The sequence below is a fragment of the Poecilia formosa genome, unplaced genomic scaffold (genome assembly GCF_000485575.1).
Source record: "Poecilia formosa unplaced genomic scaffold, Poecilia_formosa-5.1.2 Scaffold115, whole genome shotgun sequence".
Taxonomy (NCBI): domain Eukaryota; kingdom Metazoa; phylum Chordata; class Actinopteri; order Cyprinodontiformes; family Poeciliidae; genus Poecilia; species Poecilia formosa.
Genome location: NW_006800054.1, coordinates 913,980 through 928,714, shown reverse-complemented (window position 1 = coordinate 928,714; position 14,735 = coordinate 913,980).

The following is a 14,735-nucleotide window of genomic DNA, read 5'->3' as shown; positions in this document are numbered from 1 at the left end:
ACCTTAGTGTCCACACCACTCAAAGGGACTGCTGTGATAGTGGATTAGACAAGGATTTCTCATAGCTGCGAGACACGGAAGCTTGTGGTTTACTGACTGGCAGTCGATACTTTCCAAATTAGAAACCTGGTGAAAACAGATGGGTTATGAACTGCGTGTTGGCTCAGGTGTGGAGAGGAACCTTGTCATTTTATACAGGCACAATGCCCTCCAAACCCGCGCATCAGCTGCAGCGTGTGAGAGGCTGAAGCCGGTTGCAGATTAGCAATACTGGTTCCCTGTGATGAACTGAGTGTTTGTTTGACAACATGGATTTTAGAAAAGCTGGACAAAAAAATGTTACAGGTCTTCTGATTCCGACCACTAGATGTCCCTGTAGTTTCATGAACCGTTTCCACTCAGCAACTCAGTCAGTTATGTCATCTTCTTAATGATAAAAAAGATTTTTTTTTTTCTTTTTTAGGGACAGTAAGCTATATTATATATCGTGGGTTTTTTTGGTAGTAATGCCAGGTTGTATCACCGGTTACCAAACTTTTTTTATGTTTTCCGAGGACCATCTGACTGACAGCATAAACAGTAGCACAGCAGAACATTGAATTTGCCACTTTGTTGTGCTGTTATCAATGCAGCAAATCATGACTGGAGAAAGGATTTTATGCATTTCTACTTTTACCTTAAAATTAAAACTTTGAAAATTAATAAAAAGGTTGCACAAAGTAAAGGAAATACTTACTTTGCAGATAATAACAAGCCCTGTTTTCCATGCTCAATTGCAGGAAACGTATAAAAATAGTTTGCTGATAAGAGACAAAAGTGAATATATCTTCTCGTTGCGTATTTTCTAGGAATAACAACACAAGTAATAAATCCTTGTGTCAAAGTCAGTATTTACTATTGCTGTCTGTTAAAATGACAGCAATAATCACTATTCCTTTATAATTTTAGTAGAAAAGTTTAAAAAAGAGGAAAAAAATCTTGTTTAATTACATTTGATTATTTGAATTCCTGAGAACATTTCCTTCCAGGTAAAGACATTGTTCTGAATCATTTCAAATAAACCCAAAATACAGGTCCATCATGCTTTTGATGTAGTTTTTTTTCTTTCTAAGAATACACTGAGCTTCTCGTACAAACTTTTCCTTGCATCTTATGGAAAAGCTGGAAGTCTGTAGCGGTTTCTGATCCCCAGGAATGTTGGCAGTGTCTGTGCATTGCTGTTGCTCCTCTTCTGGCTCTGGCAGATACATTTAACACAGCATTGATCCTGCAGAGTCTTATCTTCTCTCAGACAAGCCTAATCCTCCATGCAGAATGTTACACCGTCGTCCCCGTCTCCTCCCACCGGAGCAGCTGAACCTGGATCCCCCACACACCCAGATGTGGGATTTCACACCTGCACTACTTTCAGCATCAGTCAAGGGAGCGGGTTAAATTGTAAATTTATGCAAACTAAGCTATCTTTTGGATCTCTGTGTGCATGTGCTGGCAAGGCTCCGCTCTTCTGCTTGTAGTTTATAAAATGAAAAATGTGACTATTTATGCGCCCTAATTTCAAAGTTTTGGTAAAATTGCCTCTGAACTGCTTGCTATGTCATTAAAAATGTGTACTGCTGGGAGGGCCTGTGAAGATGCCTTTAGCAAAGATCACCTCGCATGCATGCAAGGACATAAACACCTGTGCCTGCAGGTGCATCTCTTGCTGACAGGTCTGCATAATTAGACACTTCTGAAGTCAGCCTTTGCTCTCCAGTGTGTGTGATGTGGGAAGAAGCCTACACAGCAAGTCCTTTGTGTCTTCTGAGGCCTCTGCTGGAGTGAGAAGAGATAATATTGGACAGCTTGCCCTTGAGGAATGCAAATGGGATGGTGTTTGGGCCACAGCCAGTGATTTGCTGGGTCTTTTGGCCAAATCCATCACAGAACCATCCCTTTATCTTCTTACAGTCTTGTGTTGACTGATCCCAATATAGTGACTGAATGAGACCAGAATGAGACCATTAATGTGGACACACAGGCTGTGACACGTTCACATTAGGTTTGGTCTCTGTAAAACTAAGGACTGAGTCTTTCTGAATTAAGGGAACTCACTCAATTTTCCAGATAAAAAAAAAATATATATCTAATTCATTATTAAAGACAAGTGGAGGAAAAAAAAAATTGCCAATGTGTTGCTACATATTAATTTGCGTGTAATGCGATCTTTGATTTCCACTAGACTTCTAAATTATTTTGCTCATAAAAATATTGGTAGTTGAATTTCTCTGGGTCATTTATGAGCATAATGTTTCTCTTGTAGTTGTAGGTTATGTTGTGGTGCTCCACACTTTAACTAACACTGACATATAAAGATTATGTTTAATAGTAAACGTATTACCCAAAAAGGTAATATGTTTTTTAGGATCATCAGAGTGGCCAGCGAACATATTCTCAAAGTAATTGTAGGACATATGTAAAAGGTCAAATCTCAGGCATTCATTCATGGTCTCTTCATAATTTATTGATTATGGCTGTTCATTTTTAGAAGAGTCTGATCCGTTTTTCCACATAAAGCAATACATCCAGCAGCAGTCAATAAGATTTTCCTCTTAGCTCTCTATGCTGTTGTTCTTTGCCCACATGTACTTACATCTGCAGAACCAATAACTGCACTGAAAGCAGTTAGAAGTTCTACATAACTACATAATTAATTACAACAAGCTGTGTAAATTTGATCATGTGCAGCAGAAAAATAATATCGCCTTTCAGGACTTATAGCAGTCCCATAAACCAGTTATCACATGAGCAGCATCTGATTTTTTTTATTTTTATTTTTCCAGAGACTAGTTATAGCAGCAGCCCTGGGGAGGCATTTTAACTACTTTATAAGGAAAAGGTTTGTTTGGAAAAAAATAAAAAATAAAATAAATAAACAAGAATATGAAAAACAGAGAAGAACTTTTATTCCTTGGGGGACCTGAATAAGAACAGAACTGTTTGTCTCTGAGAAGGAGTCATTATTGTGGTAGAACTCATCCACATGAATCCACTCGGTTTATCCACTCAGCAAGTACAAAAACAGCGGCTCTCTCAGCTGCTCTCAAACATGCACATACTGTTTCTGCGACTCTATAAAGGGGTTTTTATATCTTCAGCAGTCTTCTTAGTTGAAGTTCACAAACAAATAACAGCAGGAGCAAAAAAGAAGAAAAAAATAGAAAAAAACACTGGCTCAACTTTGTGTTTACTTTATTTAGTTCGGCTGACACCAAGGGAGCTTGTTTTGGAATGTATCTTTGTATAAATGCTTGAACAGTAATTATAGAACTGGCAGGGAATGTTATGCATAATTTATCAGTTCCCAGGGTATTTTTCTTAAGATATAAAAAGGTGTTTAGCACATATGGTGTTTATTTTTCTGCCACTTTTTTTTTTTTTTTTGCTTTGTTTTTTTTAAGAAAACTTGCTGTTCAAACGAGCCTCGTGGTGTTTAAAAAAAAGCACTGAGATATGGCGGCAACACAAGTTTCTGTTTGCTGTTGGATTTATCCGACGAAAACTGCAGAGAGGGAGAAATCTCAGTGTGATACTGCAGAAAATCTTATCCCTTAAATAGGATATGGAAACTGGAATAAAGGTAAAGTTTGAATTTCTGGTGCACATTTAAAACTGACTGGTAACAAATGAAGGGCTGCACAATGAAGTATGGAGAGGAAGATTGTGACAGCAAAAATAAATATATCCCAGAGGGAATTTTGTGTGTTATGTTTTATTTTTAAATGCATTACAGATTTCAGGTTAAAATGAAAAAATAAAGATGGTTTGCATGGAGTAAAAACAAGTTGCACACTTTTTGCTTTGGCAGGAAGGAGCTAAAATACCAGTCCTGGGGAAACCATTTCAGTGCTAATAGCAGTAATGTGGCTTTGATAAAACAATATTTATTCCATTTCGACAACGGTTTTCTTTTACAACTGAACAAGCAAATTTAGCATTAGGTTTGCAGCTTCAAAATTTAAAATGGACCCACTTCCTTCCTGCAGGGAAATATGCTAATTGCTCCTTTTCTAATTACATTCAGAATGCAGGAAGGCCACAGAAGGTTAAGAAGGCATCAGAAAGAGAAGATTTGCATTCATCGCTAATCAAAGCATGCACAGCGCTGCATCAATGCCAGAGGTGACATTTTGATCAGAGCTCTTGAGACCCCTCGTTATTCATTCTTATCGCTGCTGCCCTTTTCAGAAGCAGGAAATTATTATGCAAAAAAAAAAAAAAAATCAAAATTCTTTAAAGATGCCGCCACGCCATTCAAAGTCTGTGCCAATTGAATCTCAAAGACCACCATCCTCGCATCAGTTTCTTAGCGGCTGTTGCGTCCTTCTAAAATTCTCTGTTGTGAAGCCTGACTCTGGGGTGATTGTGATAATAGTGAGCTTTAGTTCATTTCCTGTTGCAGCGCTCCATGAACGGGGCGTCGGAGGGTCAAGTGGTCAGTCGGAAAGCCAAACTGTCTTTGAAGTCGGTGACGGCCACTTTCAGACAAAAGACGACTGTATCCATGGTCACCGATGGTGAAAGAGCGAGAATGTGACCGGCTACCGCTAAAATCTCCTGGTTCAGTCCGAGGTCAGCAGACTTCACACTTCCCAAACAATGTTGGATAAGATTCCTATTTTTCCTTCCAGTTCACTGATGCTCTCTGTCAACTGGTGAACCAGGAAATTCCAACCACAGTCACAGTCTGTGGGGACAATGTGTTTCCTCTTTTGCTGCACAAATTGTTTTTGCAAAACTGTAAATATTTCGTACGTGGGAGCTGTCAAAAAATGTCCTTGTTTCTACTCAGCTGTTGTGGACAAGCCTCAGTTAGATTCTCCCACTTTCACTGCCTGATCTATTAGAAGCGGTTGCGAATCTTCTGCTGGGACACTGTGACCTGCTTTGCTGTCACGTGCAGAGAAGATATTTATGATAATGGAGAACAGTCCCATAAAAGTTGTTCCCTGGCACAGGGTGGGAGGTAGAGCTATTTATCCTGACTGGACCCTCTCATGGAGGCTGTGGGAATGGACCACAGGAATCCTCCCACAAGAAAGCAAAGGGTGAGACACAAGTCTAAAGACAGGCTCTGTGGTCTTGCCGCCTGTGGGTACAGTATGTGAATCAGAGCAACGACGTACAATGTCAGCCTTTCTCTCATGCCCCCCAGACCTTCATTTGAATCACATTAGCTTTTCCCTGAGAGGTAAATTGGAGGAGTTCTGGGTAATGGAGTTTTTGGTAGCATTGTGTAACAATAAGTCCCAAACGCAATTATTAGCAATTTAAAACAGCATTATCATGCCGGGGCTGATTATCAGGAAATACTAACCACAATACATTTCAGTCTCAGGATTTATGTTATGAACTTTTATATTAATTAGTAGAAAATTAACATTTATGTACTTTTAGGCACTATTAATATCAACATCAATTGTTTATTTTTTGTTTGTTTATTTCATTGTGACAAATATATATATAATGAACATAATATATACATGAGCAATTATATACATGGCTAATTTGCAATCCTCTGTTAAACACACATAACAGAAGCAGATAAAAATATATATTGGTAGATTAGTTGTGATCACAGATCTGGCTCATTTTTTTTAAATGCTTTTAAGTTCATATCTAAAACTGTTCCCAGTCTGAATCCAGTTTAAGTTCAAGCTTCAAGAAATTCCACAGGTTGACTGTCCGAAGGATGACTTTCTCAGAGGCTCTGACGTTTCCACTGGAGACTGCTCATGTGTTAAAACCCACCGCTCTGAGTGGAACTACAAGTTCACTGATTATAGAAGAGGGCCGATTGTACAGACATTTATACGTAGATCTTTTAAAGAACAAAACCTTGGAATTCATTTATTTTGCTAAGCACAAGTTAAGTCATTTATTTCTGGAAATAACAATAGTTTTACTGGAGCAGCTGGTAAAATCTCATCCTATACGCTCAAAGAGTCTCAGCTGTCCCAACATTTTTTTTTCTACCAGTTGTTTATCCAGGAATAAACACGTTTTCAACCAAACCATTGCTACATTCAACTGGTGAGTGTTTAGCTGCTGTAAGGCCATAGATGATTTTTCCTCTCAGTTGGACTGAGAAAATTTGAAATAATTTTGACATCAACAAAATGTAAACAAAACCAGCTAAGTTCCCTTTCTTTTTCTTTTTTTTTTTTTTTCCCAAGATTGATGCTTTTTTGTTTTCCTTTCTTTTTCTGAGATGGCTGTTTAATTTCTGAATGGAAATAAACCTTCTGGTTGAACAGAACTAATTTCAAATCTAAATCTGTCAGTGGCGTGAATAATTTTACACTTGACTGTAACTGCGGAAATAAACGCCGTGAACAAATTCAAGACGGCAATTTACTCCAAACGAAATCTTATGTTCTAATTATGCTACATTGCTCTGCACTTTGTGAGGCTTTAGCCAAAATCCCACATTAAGCCACTTGGTTCTGTTCAGTGATGTCACCGAGTCCCTGGGACCACCATGAGTGCTGCCAACACTCACAGTGTGCTCTCATCCACTCTGTAAAAGCTAACAAACTCTGTGGTCATTACAGCCCACTACTGAAGTGTTTTTTTTGCGTCATGTGAACATCATGTGGTGAAACTTGGGGATGAAAAGAAATTACACTCTGTGCTCCTTTTAAAAAGTATGCCATGGCACCTTCTTCAGCTGGAAAGTCATGTCCAAAGGTTGTTACTTTAAGGCTGATTTTGGATCAAAATTAAGGAACGCTGTGAGAAGGGTTGCCAGGTATGGAGTTTTGTTTTTGTTTATTCTTTCTAGCAGTCTTGATTAAGATGTTTCAGTGGTTCAAATGAAATGTTTGCACAGCCCCGTCTGTTCCAAATTCCTTTTAAACAGTTTAAACAAATTAGCCGTCCTTGATCAGAGGAGAAAAAGAAAAAAGAAAAAAAGAAATCCAATTTAACATCAAATGAATCAAACCTAAACAACATATATGCTAAGAACCTCTCAGTCCCCATAGAAGTTAATGAAAATAGACAGAAACACTGCTGATCAGTCACCACCAGCCTTTAAATAAACCTTTTGTGGCCGTGATCAGAGACCAGCATGGAAGCCCTCGTTTCTTTTAAGTACATGTTATTAAAACTGGCCATTTGACAAGCATGCATGAATTGAGTGCATGTAAGCGAAAGCGCTGCCTCTCTGGTTCTAATCAGCGTTGCTTGTTTGGCGAGCACCATCTGCTGAGGACCAGACCCCTGCAGGGTGAAACTCAATCCAGATGCCTTCTATTTGGCAATACCAGCGCTGTTTCAGCCTCAGTCTCACGTACATTCTCCAGAGTGGATTGCACGAACATCGTGGCTGATTCCTCGTATGACGTACCTCTGGGTCATCTTGCCTAGATTTTTTTATTTTTTTTATTTTACAAGTGCCTGTTCTGTTTCGATCTTAATGTGAAGTTTACGAATGTTTGTTGTGTAACTGCTTTATTTTTTGTAGCCTTTAAACCCTGACCACTATCACAAAGTGAGCTAAATTCAGATGTGTTATTTTTAACACCTTAATATTTTTAGAAATTGATGGGTGAATTATTTAGAAAATAATAATAAATAAAAATAAAAAAAAAACATCCCATCTGTTGCACCACGCGATGCAACAAGCACCGCAGGAATGAGGTTAACCAATGAGTTTGCAGCCTCATCCAAACCTTCTATGCAAAATACCACAAAGATAATCAGTGCATGAGCAGGCAGACAGTACTTTATCAGATCAAGTGCATTCACCCCCCACCCACACACTCACAAATATCAGCCCGGTCAAACAACACACACACAGACAGACAGCCTCCCTTTCACTCAAATCCTGGTAGCAGCTCTGGGTTGTTACACAACAGGAAAATCCAGCAGTTAGCCCCAGAGTGCTCTGCATTTGGAGTGAGGAGGGTGAGGGCTGGTAGACTTGTGGTGTCTCAGGACAAAAAAAAAAATAAAAAAATAAAAGAAAGGTTGATAAATTATAGTGAAGGTGTGTCCATATTATGTCTGCATTTCAGGACTTTCTCCTTTATGTTTTGTTGCAGTATGGACGAGTGGGGACGAATGTCTCAGAACAAGTCAAATAGTTGAGGTCGCTTTTCTGTTGTCCAGTGAAATTTGGAATGCATGCCCAAAATAATGCAAGAAGATATATTCTATGTTAATAATAGAATTTTTAAAAGGTCATGGTGAAGCAGGTCTCTTGGTTTGTAGGAATGTCACATGTTTATTCTGAAGAAATGAATGCAAACAAAATAACATTGAGTTGTATGCCATGCAATAGCAGGTCAGCACACTTGTCAGTTTCCTCACAAAATCTTTTTAAATTTTCGTTAATTTTAACAAGGTTGTCGCTTTTTCTTAAAACTGTGTCACATAACTTCAATGTGAGACATTTGCTTTTGCCCACTTTATTAGTGCATAATGCATGTTCTATTAAATCTTAATATCAGACTATGATAACCTGAGTAAATTTTAAATCTAGTTTTGAAATTAGAATTTCCATTTAAACCAACCTGGCCCTTTGTGAAAGTAATCAAACCCTAAACCTAATAACTTTTTGTGCAGAACATTTTTTATGCTGCCTGTTTAAGGTCTGTTTACGGTGCTACAACACGTCAGGTGGATTCAAGTCCAAAGTTTAACCAGGTCGCTCCAAAACCTTTACTTTCAAGTTGTGAACGCACTGGTGTGCATCCAGTCATCATCCTGCTGCATAAACCAAGTACTTTAACGGCATAAACAGAGAGTCAAACATTCTCCTTTACTGTTTTTTTCTGTTCAGTCAACTACAGAAAGTTGTCCAAACCATTGTCAAACCAACTGTTATGGTATTTTTGCAAAGTACCTTTCAAAAAGTTGAACTTTTTCATTAGCAATCTACAGAATATTTTCCACAAAATCATGGGAAACCATTAAGAATCTTTCTTTCTTTGGCAAGTGCAAGACAGACTTTTTTGGCCATTGTTCTAAGCTAAATCTTGTTAATGACTTTGCATCTGTGACAGAGTTTTCTTCAGGTTTGATGTGTTGCTTTTCGAGACTTTTTTGGCCTGCTTCATGTTGCCAGATAGGTTCTATTTAAGTGATTTCTTGATTGTACAGGTCTGACAGCTATCAGGTAGTTATCGAGTGCTGCTAGCGGTTTCGGACTCAGCTTAGCAAAATAAATATGGTTAATAACTAAGTTGTAATTTTATAAAAGGTTGATTTGGATAGTTTTTATTCATTACAATAAATCAAATTTGTTTTTGTTGATCTAAAACATTTAAGTGTGACCCAAACAAAAACAAAAAAAACTTTTTCATGCCACTGTGAAAAACATCACGGCTTATCTGTTCAGCTGTAAGAAATCCTAAATTGTTATCTGGCGTTTTGCAATGATTTTCCATTTGCCTGATGATATAAATCTTTTTTTAGCACTTACAGTGTCTTTACTTGTGCCTGCATACTTTCTTTGGATTTAATGGAACCAGGTGTAGAAATTCAGAAATACCCCAGAGGGCTTCAAATATAATGATACCATTTCTCCCTGAGTCACAGACGAGAACATTAACCCCTTCATCTCCAGCTGAGTTTTACTTTTCAAAAAGTTTAAGAGTTCCAGCGTCTACTTGAACAAACTCTCGTTGCCATTTATTGTTTCCGAGAGGCACAGCAGCTGTAGTTGAATCGAGTAGTTGAATCGAGTCATTTTGCAGAGTACGACTAATTTTCACATAATAAATCCTTTTTGGGATATGCCTTTAATGTGGCTGAAGTCGCCATCTCTCTGCAATCTCTGTGACGTTTACGCAATTCCACAATCTACAGCCGTGTGCCTCGTTAAACAGAATGGAAATTAACTCTGAATAAACTAGTTAGATACAGGAACACAACAAATTCTGGACTGAATGAACATAGTTGTTCTTCAGTCATTATTGAAACAGCAGCAATAGATATAAATGCAGAAGCAGAGGAATGTCTAGGGATGTTTTGTGTGTGTGTTTTGAGTTCTGGGCATACTCTTATCTGATATGTATGTATTCAGGATTTCTTGTTCAAGCTCGAATTTCTGCTGCCATCCACATTCACTGTGAAGTTACATGGGGGCAAGGTAAGACCCAAGAAAGTCTGTAGACAGTGTTGCAGTGATGGTTTTCTAGCTGGCAGTTTGTCTTTGTTTGGACTACAGTCATGTGTTTTTGGGTGTGAAGGAAATGTGGCTGATGTCAGAAAAACCGTGTAATGACACCCTTGCGGTTCAGCAGGGTTCTCCCATGTCTCTTCCACAGACACCTCTTTATAACCTCGCCATTCCAACTCAGTTTATCCTTCAACCATCTTGAGAAACGCTGAAATATTGTGCGCACGAAGAGTGTCACAGTAATTGACATTGCTCCGCCGAATCCAACAGTCTGTGTGGGAGAGAAAGGTCGGTGCATGCAGCACTCTGTCATCTGTTTAACTTGTCTGTCTTCAGAAAATCCTGTGCGGTGAATTCAGACCTCTCATAAAACGAGCCTGCCAGACAGGGGAGACCACCTCAGCTCTTCCTCCACACAAAACCTCCCACAAAGCATTCGAAGTGACAGTAAATAGGGCTGCTGGCAGGTAAGGGCTGGAGGAAGGAGTTGAACTGACACACAAGTCCCAAAATCAGCTTCAGTTTATATCACAATTATCAAAAAACCGACTTAAAGATGAACTGTGAAGATACGCTTTCCGTAGTTTTTATATGGTAAATAAGATTAAACTGGGTCTGCACACATGACAGGGAAAGACCTCAAACAAAGCACTAAACAGCAGAACAATAGAGTAGGAGGGCTTTGGAGGAGAAGGGGCCCCAGAGTGGGGCAGCTCAAAGACCCACAGTGTAGCTGCACAAAGAGAGGGAAGGCCCCATACACCACCCAGCCAGAAACACTCTCAAAAAACCATTCCAGTCAGAAGCATTGTGCGTCTGGTTTTCACCTGCTGATGAATCCGTCACCTTCAGTGAGGTAGACAAAATCTACCAAAATGGCCCACATTGTTCACCACTGAGAAGAAGCACGGTCGAACATTGTTTTGCTCTCTCCCCCCCCTCCCCATCCCCCCCAATTATTGGAGTTCAGACGGACAATACTGTTGTGGACATGTTTCATGTTTCGTGGTGATATTATATGCCTTTAAGTCCTGTCCTCCAGCGTTTAACTTGTTCATAGAGGTTATGTTTATGATTAAGACTGTCAGGGAATGCTTCTTAAACAGTACCACATGTCTTGCTCTTTACCCTTTGTTTCCTTCCTTGTACAGAGAGATTCTTCTACAGCTGTATCAGTCTCCAATGAGAGATGAACATTCCTGTTAGCCACCATGGAGCAAACTGGTAACTCTAACATTATTAAACCTGCTAAAGTCTTGTCTAGTCAGATTTTCACTTTGATTAGAAGTGAAAATCTTCTGATCAGAGATTAGAAGAAATGGCCTGAAATAGAAAAAAAAAAGAATGCCTTGAGAAAAGATACGATGCCTCGCAAAGCCATATTGATCTAAAATCAATCCATTGTACTTCAGTCTATATGTTTAGGGTCTTGTAAGGTAAATCTTAGCCCCAGTCTCAAGTCTTTTGCAGCCTTTAATGGGATTTACTGTAGGATTGTCCTGTATTTAGCTCCATTTATCATCTAGAAAATCTTAATATGGGACTTTATGTGGCTCTCTTTCAATAATAACTTTCTTTTTGCCAACACAGGTTTGTTGAGTTTGAATTTTCTCAACTGTGCTGTGGATCTCTGCAGCTCCTTCAGAGTTCCCATTGACTTCTTTACTATTTTTCATTTTTTTCCTTTGGGTGTTGGATTTAGCAATTCTCCAGTAGTTGTATTTAGGCATACACAGGAGGAATGTTTTTTAGTAATTAGCTTAGACACAATTGTATTTCAAGGTGCCAGAATAAATGTGCTGTACAAAAGAGAAAAGAACATTTATTTAAAGGTTTTGAAAACACTTATTTCGCAATTATGACTTACTTTTTCCTCACACAAACAACAGAACTGATTGAAATCTTCTGTTTTAATGTCACAACATGTAAAACAAAATGGGTGTGAATACTTTTGCAAGACCTTAACTTTTATATCCACAAATAAAACAAAGAGGGGGCTCCTTGAGGCCACTGATGGAGGCACTCAGAGGCTTCAAAGCTCAAAAACCAAACAGAGCAGTTAATTTATAAAGTCTGAGTAACAGCTGAGGAAATGCAAACAATGCACTTTTGCAATTACCTGGTTGGATTAAAGCAGTAAAATGAAGTTCCGGGTGGAAGTAAATTGGTCACAGCTAAAAGCATTTATTTCACAAAGCCGTCATGACTTCCACTGTCACGATTTGTTTGGTTTGCCTAAACATCAAGACCACAGTTTTGTTTTTTTTGTTTTTTTTTTCCGAGACCTTTCTTCTGTTGTGACAACAAACACCAGTATGGACACTTGACATACCTCTGGTTTTAAAAACTGCTTACGGTAAATTCCAGCTCCATCGACTGAACAGCTTCTTGTTACCCAGAACAGTTCAAAACAAGACATATTGGTTCGTGAAGGGAACCCATTAGTGTCCACACTGGATCAAACATTAACACATAGAGGCAAATACTGGTGTGACTGCAGGGCCACCACTGTACCCTGAAAGACACCAATTTGCACAAATAAAATTTAAGTTAATCCTTTACACAAGTTTCATTTCCTGAAACAAGATGCTGATCCTATTGTGGAATTTTACTCTGAAAAGGGTAATTTTTCATTTGACAAGTTGAAACAATTAAGGATAAATAATCGATTTCAGATGTGACCATATAAAACTCAGCAACACATTTTTTTTTCCATGTATTTGTACTCTACACTAATGTTGTTTTATCGGTAATATGTTGTTTCTGTCACCACACCACTGAAAGATGTCTCTGCACTTCATCCATAACCTAGTGAAGTTCTTGTCTTTCTTTACTTTTTGGCATTGTTTATTTAAAAGTGGATTATGTGGTGTCCTAAATAAACATAGAATGACAAAAAAAAGCTGCATAGTTTGTCAGTGAGCTAATTATGGAACTTCTAGTCTTTTGTAAAAACACCCAATCTCTGAGGTACAGAAGGGTGTTTCAGTGCATACTTGCATGTCTATGTGTTTTATGTTTTTATCAAGATGGTAAAGCAGGATTTGTCAGTAGTGGCTTATGTTCTCAGGATTGAAAAAGGGTGTGTTTGTGTTTTGTATATATTTTGTATATTGTCTTCTAGTTTGGCAGTGGTCACATATATCATGTTTTTTTCTCACCCTCTCATTATACCCTTCAGCCTGGTTTCCTTTATCCAGTGTCAGTTCTTTGCCTTAAAAAAGAAAACCCCTCCACCCTGACATACTACTTTTGTTTTCCTGCTGCCCACTGCCTGCTTCCACCCATATTGTGTCTTGTCACATTGACTGCAAGGTCTGAAGGCATCACATATAATTAAAATTAAAAAGGAAAAACATATCTGATAGCCTCACTGCATGCAAGCAGAGATAAAAGACAGATATCTTACACTGAAGTACAATATTCGTATTGTGAGGTCAGATGAATAACTGCAATCAAAATTCTCTTATGAATTTACTTGGACATTCAGTAGGCAGTATATTTTGACATAAAAATGATTGTGTGAATGTTTTCAGAATGTCTGCTGTTCTTAAGGGCTTGAAAATGTAAAAGCTTCAGAAAAAAAAATCTTCTTATAATCATTGTTTTTCCAACATGTCTGGAGTCACACATCTCCTGCTTTCACTCATTTCCCACCATTTCTGTTTGCACTGCAATGACACATGAATACTGAAAATTATAATAAAACAGTGATGATCCCCACTCGGCTCTAGCAGCAAGAGTAATGAAAGCCTGCCTCCATTGCATTTCCTAGAGTGATTCAAACGACAAAAAGCTGTGCAGGAAACTTTTATAAAAATATGTTTTGTACATACTTGTTTAAACTGTCATGTTCTGACAGTGAAATAAGAGACAGGTAATCTGTGAAAAAATCAAACACCTTTTCCTCCTTGTTGTGGTCCTACTATCCTCAGACATAAACAGCTAATAAACTGCTCCCGGTCAGAAACATCCAATCAGAGCCAAGAGGAGAGTCTTAGCCATGCCAATCATGTTTGTGTATACGCTGCTCACGGCTTGGTGCGGCACAAAGGTTTTAAAAAATAATTGATGTGGTCATGTTCAAAGGAAATAAGATTTATCATCTTTAAATCTCAGCACATGTCCCGTCTTGTTTGTTTTGACATTTACAGTAAGTAAGCTTTGGGAGCAAAAAAGGGGAAGGAAGTGAAGAAACTCGATAATTACTGGGAAGGAACCTACCAGGTAGGTTTGCAATGGAACCTTCGGCATTTTTTCCACCAAGCGTCAGCAGTACAAAAGCATTATCTGATGAGAAGATCCCACAACCATGAATGGGTAAAAAAAAAAAAAAAAGAGTTAGAGAGAAAAACAAGAAAAGGGTGGGGGTGTTCTGCTCCATTAAGAGGTGCAGCAGGAAGTATGGATAGAAAACTACTGGCAGCTTTCTTCTCCTTAAAAGTCCTCACGTTTTACTGCCCTTGTCATCACTCACCGTTTCAAAAAATGTGCACAGGTCAATGACTGAGAGATAACAGAAAAGTCAATAATGTTCCTGCAGGATCAAGGTACATTAATTTTATTAATA